We start from the raw sequence: 13,858 nt of genomic DNA on the forward strand, positions 1-13,858 counted from the left end.
TGCTATGTAAATATAAACTTAAGTACCTTTTTCTGGCGAATTAATGCAAACTAATTGAAGTAACATGAAAAAATTACATGGCTTATATTACGAAGATTAATGTCAGTGATGACAACTGATATATGTTATATGTAAGGTATTAATAAAAACTAAGTAGTGCTTTCGTTTGTTTGTTTAAGGGAATGCCACCTTAGTGACCGAGAGAGATTTAATTTCCCCTAGTGATCGAGTAGCTGTCATCTGCTACGTCTTAAGCAGCAGTGTCTTTATTGGTCTATGGGCTTTATTGGAATGGCATTGATAAATGCTGAATTAAATGGGTCCAAGTGTAAGCAGGATTCAGCTGATAGAAATTCTACGACTCTAAGATTTTGTCAAGGTTGTTAGGGACGACAAGCACATACAGGCAAGATTATCCCTAAGTGTTTGCCACATGTATGATCTTCTTCAACTATTAATAGACATCACCAGAAAGAAACCAGGATAGTATGTGATCAGAAACATTAGAGGCATTTAAGAACAGTGAAATCCGTTTCCGTATTTACAGGATGATCAAGGTCTTGCGCAGATTTGAGTGAGTACACAGCATTCAGTGACGTGTAAGTTTACCTCCTTCTTTCTTTTCCTTCTTTCACCCATTTTTACTTTCCATGAAACATTTTGTGGGACCCGTGTTTACTGGCAGACATCTAGGTAAAGGCTGACTTTATCTAACCTACTTTATAATAAAGCTACATGCATACTAAAGGATCAGAAAAATGAGGTGCGCAGAAAGAACTTCTGTTCTTATGAAAAGCGTAAGACTTTAGACAGGAAGATCCCACTTTAACGCTTCAGCCAGCCCAAGGTCTTGGGAGTCGTGCTGGAGGACAAACGGAGACATGCCCTGTTGATCACTAATACAAATACCGAATTCAGGGAAGTAGGATAAGAAACAAGATGGCTTTGGCAGAGCCAAGAGCTTGAAGCTACAGTGAGACACAAAAGGGGAAAGGATACTGACCATGATCAAACTTGAAGGAGAATATGATAATCTCAAACTCTTCTTATGCAGCAGTAACGAGAACAATTCGAGATTTAACATAGAAACTCTCTTTTAAGGTACTGTTTACTCTAAAAAAATATATATAGCTTTCCCTAACTCACCTTCAGGCAGACAGTTCTTTTTTGGGGGGCGGGGGGAGCAGCAAAGCAAGGTTTACTGAGGGAGACTACAAAGTTCTAAAGAGGGAGGGGACACCAGAGGGTAAGCACACAGTCCTTGAGTCAGAGAGAGGTACTAAGATTTTTAGGAGAGGCCTCATGTTTGGAGAGAAGAGGGCATCAATTTTAGGTGAAGACTGTATCTCAATATAGGGCGCTTTCCAGGGGTGGAACAGGGACTGTCCATACTCTGACAGGAAGGGCCTTTCTGTCCGGTTTCTACCAATGTAATCCTGCTCAACATCTTACAATTTTGTTTTCTTTTTTTCCTTTTCCCGTATTTTTTTCCCTTTCTCTTTTTTTCTCTTTCTTCTCTCCCTTCATTTCTTCCTTCCTTCCTGGCCATCTTTCTTTTAGATAGATATATTGAAATCACTACCGTGCCCTCCCATGTTTGTGTGCAATTTGTTTTTCCATTTGCTTTGTGTTTGTTTGCTTGTCCTGGTGCTTATTAGCATAGGGACTAAATCTTCAGGAGTAATGCTAAATTTCCATGGAAATGTGTCCAATTGCTTACAGCAAAAAGAGAAAGTCCAAATGAATTCAAATTTGGAAAGCTTCCTAAATTTTGCTTAGGAAACTCTGGAAGTTGGATAGACTTTCCAGATGTAAGTGAATTTATCGCATTCTCACAGCCAAGTGCACTTGTGATGTGTGTTGTTCTATATTTTGTTTTCAACGCTCTGGCCAAATACAAAAGTAAAACAATACAAACCAAATAAATAACATTAAAAAGCCTTCCAGGGCCTTTCTTTCATCAACTGGGAAAGTTGGAAACTCTATTATATCTTCCTTCTTCTTCTTAACCTTTTTACAAAATCTCATTCTTTCCAATACAGATATTGTTTTTAGTCTCAGTAGGCATGAGTATGTCATGTAGGAAGTCTGGAGAAACAAGCCTATTTAAGTCATCATTCTAAAAGAGCTTGCTGTTACCCACCTCTTCTCATTTTGGGCATCTCTCTGGTCCTATGGTCAGCAAGTCATTGCCACACATTTAAAAAAATATACTAATTCATTTAGTCAACACTAGGTTATTAGGCAATTTCATGTGCTGGGTGTTATTCCCATTCTCACGAGGAGTGTTTGCTAGAGCAGGGGAGACAATAGGCAAAGAGAGAAATAAATAAGATAATTTCATGTGTTGACAAATACTGTGAGGATAATAACAAAGAGGACTGCAGGTCCACCGAGGATGATCAGGATGAGGGTGGCAAGACGGCCTTAGTTTGGATGGTTATGAAATGGCCTTATTTAAGAAGCTGAGTGTCACCTAAAAGGGAGAAGGATGTAACCATAAACACTCCAGGCAGAGGAAACACAAGTGCAAAGGCCTTAAGGAAGGAATCAAAGTCTTGGGTTGGAAAGAGGAAGTCAAATAAGCATAGGCCAAACCATGCAGGCACTGCACAGCTATTTTAAGCAGTTGATCTAATCTTATGCGCAGCAGAAATCCCTGGGCAGGGTTTAGGAAGTTGAGGGACATTATATCATCTTTGTTTTCAAAAGATTTTTTTCAGTTTTAGATACACGTCTCATAATTTCTGGAAACATTTAAGTCTGGAATACATGAGGAAAATATAAATGATTACTTAAGAATGAAAAAAATGTATATTATAGAGGAAGAACTATATATATGGGTTAGTACTTTGTGGCGGAGACATCTACAAGGATACATATTTAACAATTTTTGAATCTAATATGCACAAATTATACACATTTTACTATCACTGAAATCCAAATGTATTAAAATTGACAGTATGTCAAAGTTAAATTTGCAGCATATTCTTTCTTAGAGGTAAGTGAAAAATGTCATTGCTTTTACAATAGATATTAACCTTACATTTGATGAGTTTGGGGGAACAAGTGTGTATACTAATATGTATGGAGTATTTAATTTATCATTCTAGACATGAATCAAAATGTTTTATATATTAATCTGGAGGATATCAATTCTTTTGGGGGAATATTTCTCCTTCATATGTTTCAGGTAGTGCTGTTGTATCAATCATTCTCCATTTCGAGATGATCAAGGCTTAGGGCACTGGGCTTTTAGTGTTAGATCTAGGACAGCCACAGAAAACTGGAATGACTGGACACTGTCCATTCTGTTCCTGCGATGGGCAAATAATCCAGATTGAGTTAATGTAAGTCCTCTTTGTGACTCTTATTAGTACCCCCCCTTTTTTTTTAAATGTATCAATAAGGTCACTATATGTTTAGAGTACTTGATCACCATCATTGCAGATCCCAAGTTGAGACTCCGCTTAGAACAGAAACCAAAAGAAAATAAGTAATCTGATAGAAAGTACCAGATGATACCATGTGAGTTTCTGCCTGAAGGTAGACCTGCAGCCATTCTTTACGTTTGGTTCGTTAGACAATAAACTTTCTTCTTTGACTTGGGTTTCTGTGTCTCCTGATCATAAGTACAGTCACACATATATTAGTTTGTCCAATAAGCTTACTTCCTCTTTCTAATTAATGAGAATTAATGGACAAAAAGCTGAGTGGGAAGATTCTTATAAGAATACATCAATGTGGAGAGAGAAAAAAATGTGACTACAGGAAGCATAGATGTGTATATACAGCTTTAACATTTTTCAAAGAGGTCCTGTTTTAACTATTAGAAAGTTGATAATGATTTCAGTTGTAGCATATAAAGTTTTTGTTTGTTTGTTTTGCCTGTCCTTTCTTTATTTCAATATAATGAAAAACCAAGCTGAGGGCTTTATCTTTGGGGAGGAAGCTTTTAGAAAATAAGTGCTATGTATGAGAATTGTGGAAGTTAATGCTTTGAACATTATTTTCTTCTTTACCACGTCTTAAAATGACATAAAAGAAGCAACAAAATGGATAGGCTGATATTTTCATCTGTGTTCCTAGTTAAAAATGTACAGAAACTTCAGGTATTTATCAATAATTTCAAATGGCAGAATGAGTAGTGTGAGGATCAAGAACTCATCAGTGTCAAGGGAAGACTGGGTAGGCTGAACTTTGTAAGTGTGCAAGAGATGGCAGGGAAGGAGGGCATCATTCCGCAGTCAAGTATCAGACCTCTTGTGGAAAGTAACGTATGGTCAGTGTCCAGAGACCCGGGGTTAAGTAAGAAAACTGTAGGAGATAAACAAATGGATGCGAGTCCAGGTCAAGAGCTTGTAGAACCAAATAAACAGAAATGGACCTTTGAAACAGGAGAAGGTAGGGGACTCCAATGAATATTTTTTAAAAATTATTTATAGCCTTCTTTTTTAAAAAAATGAACTTTTATAATTTAAGAAGAGTATGGAATTTACAGAAAAGTTGTGAAGATAGTACACAGAGTTCCCGTATATCCTGTGCCAGTTTCCCTATTATTAGCTTTTTTCTTTTCTCTCTCTCTCTCTCTCTCTCTTTTTTTTTTTTTTTTGAATCTCAGTGTAGGCTGCTGTGTGCTACATATGCTAGGAATATAACAAAACCAACTAAAAGAGGTTGAATCATCTAAATTTTGACGAACAGAGTTGTAAAGGAAAAGCAGAGCTGTGGCTTTCCTTTAATGCAGCATCTGACCAAAAATTTCAGGGTGAATTTGAGTCACGGCACATCTGATTGAAAATAGAGATTGCAAAGAGTTGCAGGCACCATCTATACATAATTGATAGAGCCTTTTGGAAAACCAAAATCTTATTTGATTTCTAGGGGTTTTTTTTTCAATGATTTTTTTTCTTATTAAATTATGATCAGGGAGTGGTATTTGTAATATTCATGGAATTATTGAGTTTATGTATAAACTAATAATGAACCATCTTGATACATTCTTATTAATTAAATTTCCTACTTTGTTCAAATTTCCTTAATTTTAATTTTTATCTCATGTTCCTTCTCTGTTCCAGGATCCCACCCAGAGTACCCACTGCATTTAGTCATTATGTCTCCTTCGGCTCCTCTTGGTGTGATAATTTCTCAGATTTGCTTTGTTTTTGATGATCTTGACAGTTTTGAGAAATAATGCAGGTGTTTTGTACACTGTCCCTCCACTGGGATTAGTCTGATATTTGTCCTATGATTAGACTAGGGGTCTGTGTTTTTGGCGGGAAGACTGCAGAGGTGATGTGCCATGTTCATCAGACCATGTAAAGGGGACGGTATACTATTAAAATACTTTAGTATTGTTGGTGTGAATCTCGATCACCTGGCTGAAGCAGAGTTCGACAAATTTCTTAAGTGTAAAATTACTCTTTCCCCCCCTTTCTACACTATACTCTTTGGAAGAAAATCACGATGTGCAGCCCACACTTAAGGAGTGGGGAGTTATGTTCCATCTCATTGTAAATTATTTAAATCCTTCTGCATGAGATGTTTGCCTATCTTTACCAATTTATTCACTCAAGCATTTATTTATATCAGTATGGACTCATGGATATTTATTTTATACTTTAGTTAATAACCCAACATTATATTTTAGATCAAATTCTAGCTTTGACCATGAGAAACCCTTTTAGTTGGTTCCTATGTCCTTCTGGCATATTTCCACGATCGTGATTTTTTTTTTTTTTAGTACTTCCTTATTTCTGGCACTAGAAAATGCTCCAGACTCAACTTCTATATTTCCTATCCCAGCCCTGGAGGCAGCTATTTCTCCAAGGAGTTACAGACCTCCTCTTAAGAGTATTCCCATTGTCAGGTATTTTTTTGGGGGAATGCCCTGAATCTTTTCAAGACGCAGCTCAGTTCACATGACTGTTGGATTGGACATGACACATTTAGAGATAAAATGGGGAAGAAGCATTTTGATGGAGTTTTTCTAGTTTGCTTAATTCATATTACAAGATAATTTGAGCCTTACAATAAACTCTTATGTTTCACAGAAGTTATCTCCGTAAATCATATAACCCTAAAGGCATTTCACTGTGACCGATATTAATAGGACCTAAATTGTGATCTTTCTTTCTCTTGATTTTTTTAAACAGTTGTGCATATGAGTGTGATGAATCTGTACTTACTACCAGAACAAGTCTTAACATGATCAATTTATTGTACAACTTGCATTTATTTATTTTTCCATTTATCTATTTATTTATTTATTATTTTAAAGATTTTATTTATTTATTCATGAGAGACACAGAGAGAGGCAGAAACACAGAGGGAGAAGCAAGCTCCTCGCAGGGAGCCCGATGCGGGACTCGATCCCAGGATCACGCCCTGAGCTGGAGGCAGATGCTCAACCCCTGAGTCACCCAGGCGTCCCTTTTTCATGTATTTAAAAAATACCCAGAACCTAGCTCCACTAAAGTACTGAATGGACTACCCCATAATTATGTGTGAAGCAGTACAGGAAGTCCCACTCTGTACCAAACATTGAGTTAGAAACTGGATGTTCAGCAATGATGACAGATACAGAAGTCAGCTTTTTTTTTTTTTTTTTTTCCACAAGGGCACAATGCAAGTGTTTGGGAAATGAATATAGAGAAGGCCTAACCCAATCTTGGGAGGTGGATCTCTTTGATTTCCAACCCAGAGGGAAAAAGCCTCAGCAGCACTCCTTTATACGTTCAAAGGTGGTGTTCAGCTTTCAACCTCCTCATTCAGATACCAGCCTACTGACCAATCACTCTTGTCTTAACTCCCCAAGTCAAAGCTGTTTCCGAACCTATGTTCTAGCAGTAACTCTACTGTTTTTCATGGAAAAGTTGAGGTTCTTGGTTTTTTCTTTTCTAAGTGGGGAATCAAGTCTTCACGTACCACATTGACCAGTGCATTACAAATAGTGGGTTTCAACAAACGTTTGTTCAATGCATAGATGAATACTGTTAGGCCTTATTAAAGTGCCAGTTTGGGAGGATATGCTTTTAAGTTCTAAGGGTCAGAGAATTCGTTTTAATCAGCGTTACAAATGATTGTTTTAAAAAACTTAATTCAATCATTTATAGTTGATAATAGAGTCCTGAAGAGAATAAATGACTGGACCAAGGTCAAACAGCTAATACACTTGTTGAGCTGGGGACCAATTCAGCTCCTGATTCTCAGTATTTGGAGGTCCTACTGTACTACAGTTGACCCTTCAACAACACAGGTTCAAACTGTCGTGGTCCCCCTCCACACAGAGTTTCTGCGGGGCACTACTAGAGATGTATTTTCTCTCCCTTATGATTTTATTAATAATATTTTTCTCTAGCATACTTTATTATAAGAATACAGTACATAATAGTATAACATCCAAAATATGTGTTAATTAACTCTGTTATTAGTAAGACTTCTAGTCATCAGTATGTATTTCATAGTTAATTTTTGGGAGACACAAATTATAGGAAAATTTTACTTTCCAAAGGGCTTTGTGACCCTAGCCCCTGCAGTGTTCACGGGGACTGTACATGGTCACATACTGCAGTATGGCTATGTACTCATTTTCTGATGCAGTATATAGCTCCAATATGTAGCTTCCACATGTAAGAGTTACTCTCAAAGTCATTTCCAAGGGATTGTAAAACCTATACAAAACAGTAATCAACACACACACACACACACACACACACACACAAAGCAAACAAACAAAAAAAAAACAAAAAAACAAACAAAAAAGTAATCAAAGTAGAGAATGGAGACGCAGACTTATGTTTCTGAAAATTCAACTTTTTTAAAGGGACGCTGCATGCTTTTGACTATGTAATATCTCACCCATTTCAGAAGGTTGCTCCTAGGAAGCATTTAACGGCAAGTATGTGGGAGGCTGGAAGCATTGTTACAATTATAATATTTACAGCGGTTCTCCGCTGATCCCTAAATATGGGCTGCAGATCAGCCTAGCAAAATGTTCAACATTAAGCATTCAAGGACAGCAGGAAACCCTCACTCATTGCTGGAAAGATCATTTATCACTCAATTGTAATAGCTTTCGGTTCTTAGTATGGTAGACAGGACAATGAATTTGCTATGCAATCAAAAAGAATAAGTCTGAAAATTTCCACTGCTGCTTAACTAACTATGCAAACTTTGAAAAGTTACTTCTTCAGCCTTTATTACTTTATATGTAAAATGGGGATAATAATTCTATGGCACCGGGTTCCTGCAGATGCATCGCTGTGTTTTATTTTTCCGTCATCCTTATACAATCTCTGAACCTCTCTGAAGTTTTCTATTTATTTTTCACATTTTTTTTTTTATTACTGACACCTTTTTTTCCCGTCTAGTGGACTACAGGTATGTACATATGAGCACGCAAGCTTGTATCATTGTCCTCCATTATCTAATACACAATTTCTCAACCTTGATATTATTGATATGGGGGATTAGTCTTTGTGGCCGTGTGGCGGTCTGTTCCATGCATTGCAGTTCTGTCCTTAGCAGGGTTCCTGGACTCTCATTTAGATGCTAGTAGCAGCAAACCACCACCACCCTCCCCCCGCCCCGCCAACTCTCCCAGCTGAATAACCAAAAAAATGTTTCCAAACTTTGTAGAATGTTCTCTGGGCAGGACATGGGGGCAAAATTGCCCCCAATAGAGAACAAAGGACCTAATACAGACCAGCTCATAATGCAAAGCACGGTAGTTCTATGCCAAGAAGCTTCCTCTGGATGTCCCGCAAGAACCTCAAACCTAGTGCTGTTCAAACTAGATATGTTTTCTTCCTTTTTCTCGAAACTATTCCTGACCCTTCATTTCTGATTTCTACTAGTGTCACAGTTGTCCATGGATCAGTCTAGACAGAAATTTGAGATGCATCCTTGGCTACATTTTCTCTATTTTCATTTTATTTATGTATCCAAAAAAACAAAACAAAAACTGTCTCAAATTAATCCCCTCCTTTCTTCCCCTGTTCCTTCCTCTTAAAATAAATGTTTACAGGTTGGAGGGACGCCTGAGTGGCTCAGTGGTTCAGCGTCTGCCTTTGGCTCAGGACGTGATCCCTGGGTCCTGGGATCGAATCCCATGTCAGACTCCCGGTGCATGGAGCCTGCTCCTCCCTCTGCCTGTGTCGCTGCCTCTCTCTCTGTGTTTCTCATGAATAAATAAATAAAATCTTTAAAAAAAAAATAAATGTTTTCAGGATGAAGGTTACATTTAATGTATATTATATTTAGTTTGCCCTATGCATAACTACACATTGACTAAACAAAATTATGACTTAAGTCATGAGAAAACTAAAAACCAAGAATATTTCCAAAGGCCGTACATAAGTAAAATGTCGTAGAAGTAAATTACAAGAATTTAAAAAAAAAATGCCATTTCCTGTCCTCATCTTCTCTGTTCCATGCCTCATCACATTGAGTGACTGCATTAATATCACTTTAAGATACTTCAAAATAGTGTGGTTGGTAAAAACATGTGGGTCAGTCTTAAAACAGACTTAGGCCCGTTAGTGATTTGACAAAGTTGGTCGTATTTACTCAGAATGAGGTCAAAAGATATCACTTTGATTTCCTTCCATTGAGAGAGATTGGCCAATATGCTTTAATATGATACAATTAAATTCATGGATTCACAGAGATGGTTTCTGCAGATGCTTGTGTATGTGTTTGAGAGAGAGGCGGGGGGGGCGGGGCACCAGCCATTAATTAACAATATTACCGCATCTTCATAATTTTTTTCCTACATAAAAGCCTCTTTTCTTTTTGAACTCAGCCACTTTGTTTAGTTTTTTGAATTGAAATAAAACTAAAATAACTGCCCTTTGGATATTAAAAATTAAAGCTTGTCACAGATGGTGGGTGTCTCCTCTTATCCAGTCATCTGGCTGATTTTGAACAAATCCCTATTTAATTCCTTTCTTCTGGAAAATTTGTAATCAAACCTTGGAAAATCAACCCCATCAAATATCAAGCACCGCCCCCCCTCTGCCCCGCACTTCGAAGGGTATCAAAAGATGAAGGTAGAGTAATTCATGACCTTGAAATGTAGCAAAACATCATTCAATCATTACTGTAGAGAACAGAACCTTCACTTCCATAGAACAGGTGGCAAAACAATTACAGATGTGCAGCTGTTTTATGCCATCAAATTCTCCATGGAAAAGCCGGAGGTGATTGTTATGTAAAAAATGTGTTTTATCTCCACAGAATATATTTAATAAAACTGTGAGGTATGTAAATTTGCCAGCCAGAGGTAGAAGCGTTTTGAAATTTGACTATAGTTTTGTTTATATTAAGAAATTACACTTATTAGCGTAAATCATCTAAATCATAAATTAGCATAATGGAAACATCTCTGTAATAAAAAGCTGCCATTCTATTACCACATAGCTTTATTTCTATGAGACTTTATTAGCAATGAATATCAAGCAGGCCAGGAGATGTAATATATTGCCTAATGTGGTATTGAGGAATGGAAAACATACTCCATGAATATGTAAACTCTATTTCCATACATAAAAAAAATACGTCTATAAATATATGTCTAGCAACACCAACATGGTGGCCATTATATTATTTTCTTAGCGTACCTCATGCTGCATATACCTGTAATTAAATATATTCAAAATAAATCTTTGCCATTCAGGAAATGAAACAATAAATGAAGAAGCGTGCACTAGGCGCCTACCATCCACACCGCATTATGAAAGTCATCATGGAAAGGGGTGGGCGGGAGAATGGGGAGAAAGGAAAAAACAAGCAAACAAACAAACAAAACACAGAGGCTGAAGAAAGGGCAGTGAAGAACTAAAAGAAGAAAGGAAAACACTTCTGAATGCCTATCTCCTTGAAGCCTTGCTATCACCCTAGAGGTTGTCAGGGTATCGCCATTGCAGAGATAAGGAACAGGGGGCCGGACAACTAGGTTTGAGTTTGAATGCAGTCCTGGTTGTGAGCGCCCCTGCCCATGTCGCACACTCGGCTTTTTTGGAGAAAGAAGGTGAGTTAGGGGAACTGGACCAACAGGCTTGTAGGTCAGTGCTTCCACCTCCCCAGAGCTTCCTTGCTTCCATGTTTTCTATTTCAGAATTCTGCATACTTTTGTGTTTGAAAAGGAGTTTGGAACCTCCTGCGCTAATCTGTCCGTACCTCTTCTTCTCTATGAGTTTGTAGTCCCATCAGGATGGCAAAGCCACTCAGAACACCAAAAACTGCAATAAATGTTTCATTAAGGATGACATGGGATCCAGTGTAGCTCAAAGATGCTGGTGAGGAGGCTTGTGGAGGGAAGGCTGAAGGAGGTGAGACTTAGCTCAGGACCTGGAAATGTGGGTTAGAGGTGGAGGAGGGGAGGAGAGTTTTCTGCTTCTAAGAATGCGATTTTCTCACCAAATAGCATTTTCTCTAGGTTTCACTAGGAAATAGTCATCTTAAGAATAGAGACCATAGAAGAAGAGATTGGCCATATTTGTTTTCAAAGAATACTGTAAGTTGAATGTTTGCATCCCCTTAAAGTTCATATTCTTAAACCTAACCCTCTAGGGATGGTATTGCGGCGTTGGGGGTGCTTTGGGAGGTGATGAGGTCATGAGGGTGGACACTACAGGAATGGGATAACCGGATCGGTTCCCTTATAAAAGAGGTCCTGGAGAGATCCCTCGCTCCTTCCACCATGTGAGGACACAAAAAGAAGATGGCAGGCAGTCCACCAACCAGGAAACAAGTTCCCACCAGACAGGGAATCTGCCAGTACCTTGATATTGGGCTCCCAGCCTTCAGAAGGGTGAGAAACCAATTTCTGTTGTTTATAAGCATGTTCTGTTACAGCAGCCTGGATGGCTGCCAGATTGTAGGAGTGCTAGAAAGTAGGAAACACCAACCTTATCTACGTGTAGGTTGATATTTGGAAAACGCCATTGAGGACCCTCCACTATTAATAGAGGAGGAAAGGGCTTACTGCCTCACAAGTAAGCCATTCTGAATAGCTCTAAGATGGCTACATTAATGCGACTGAATACGTACTTTGTGTTATTAAAGGCTTTTTTTTTTTTAAGATTTTCCTTATTTATTCATGAGAGACACAGAGAGAGAGGCAGAGACACAGGCAGAGGGAGAAGCAGGCTCCCTGTGGGGAGCCCAACGTGGGACTCGATTCCAGGACCCTGGGGTGATCACGCCCTGAGCCAAAGGCAGACACCCAACCACTGAGCCATCAGGGTGCCCCAAAGGCTTCTTTACGTGAAGCTGAAATCAATTGGAGGTGCCTAATCTACATGGAGGGTCTATAAATGATTGGATGTCACTCAGTTGCTCCAACCCCAATCTCCAAATTTTCCAATCCCCTGGAATTATGATGCTCTTTCTGCTTCTATCCCCCCACCTCCCAATGTCATACATTTCCCTTGGTGGCATATAGGGGTCAATAGAAAGATGCTAGGATTAAATTGTCTCGATATACATCTCAGCCTCTGCAATAATCCTATGACTTTGGGTGCTTGGTTAATTGTGGGTGCTTCTGTTTCCTCCTGTAATCACAAGTGTCTCAGCACGTGGTGGCCAGGAGTGAGTGAGATGGCGCAGGAAAAGAGTTTACGCCAAGTAACGCAAATATGTGTTGAACGTTAGTTGTTGTTTCTGTTAAAACTGGCACAGGAACTGTCATATTATGCAAGATTTAAAACTCAGTTCTTGTTTTCTCTTATGCCATCGACTTCTTACAAAGCCTATCAACAGAGTGTTTTCCTCCCCTTCTATTTTCTGAAGACAAAAAGGGATAAAGAAGGGGCTAATTTCTCTGGAAATAAAATCAAGCAGCCTTCCCTGCATTGAATGGAAAAGTGCCTTTTCAGTCTAATCACTTTGCACTGCTTAATGTAGGAAATCAGAGAGCTGATGGCGTGCCGCAAGCTTCCATAATCTGTCTCACTGTACAGAAAGCTGTGTCTCCCCATCAGGTAATCGTGGGTCAGCTGAATTCAGGGTTCGGCAAGATGCAAAAAGTAACTCTCTGAGTACCCACTCCGCCCGAATTATCCTAAAAGTAAGTTAGCAGGAGTACCCATGTGGCATTATTCTGTTTCCCAGGGCCACACATGGCCTCTGGTCTTATTATGCCTTATTGTAACTCCACTTGCCCGAGATTAATTACACCTGCTTGATGTACCAGGCGGGGTAGTGATGTGATTAAGACATGGGCACAGGGATTGCACGGCAAGATACGTATTTCATCTACTCCCCCCACTATGGGTGATCTGAGCCATGTTCTATAATCCTAAGGCCAATCTGGGAATGTTAATAGTACAGTATCTACTTTGAGGGATGTTCAGAAGATTAAGGCAGCACCAAACGATGTTTAGTGACGTATGTGACACACATGGAAACATGCAGTCATACACATACATGATCCGTTTAGTGAATGTGGGTTAGCGCTGTGGTTACCCAGCACTGCTCTGTGAAGGGGGCAGAGCCTAGATTCCAGGAGGACATAAAGATCTACACCAGAGCCCAATAGGGTGGTTGATGTGCATACGCTCTGCTAAGCATACAGAAGACCAAGGGAAGAACATAACTTTACAGAAAATAATGTGACTGTGAAAATATATGGCAGAAAGAAAAATATGTTAAATACTGGACAGAGCAGCACGCAGCGTCAGGATCCAATGGGTCAGAATTACAACCCAAATCCTCTAAGAGCTAGCTCTGTGATCCCAAAATGCCGTAGGTAGGTCTTACTTGGCTTGTATTTTGCGAATCTTGACCCCCAAATACATACATTGTATTGAGACTGGGAGCACAGCGCGGTAGGCCCAGGGTCCTTCCCTCCCTT

Source organism: Canis aureus, chromosome 3 (assembly GCF_053574225.1).
Source record: "Canis aureus isolate CA01 chromosome 3, VMU_Caureus_v.1.0, whole genome shotgun sequence".
Lineage (NCBI taxonomy): Eukaryota > Metazoa > Chordata > Mammalia > Carnivora > Canidae > Canis > Canis aureus.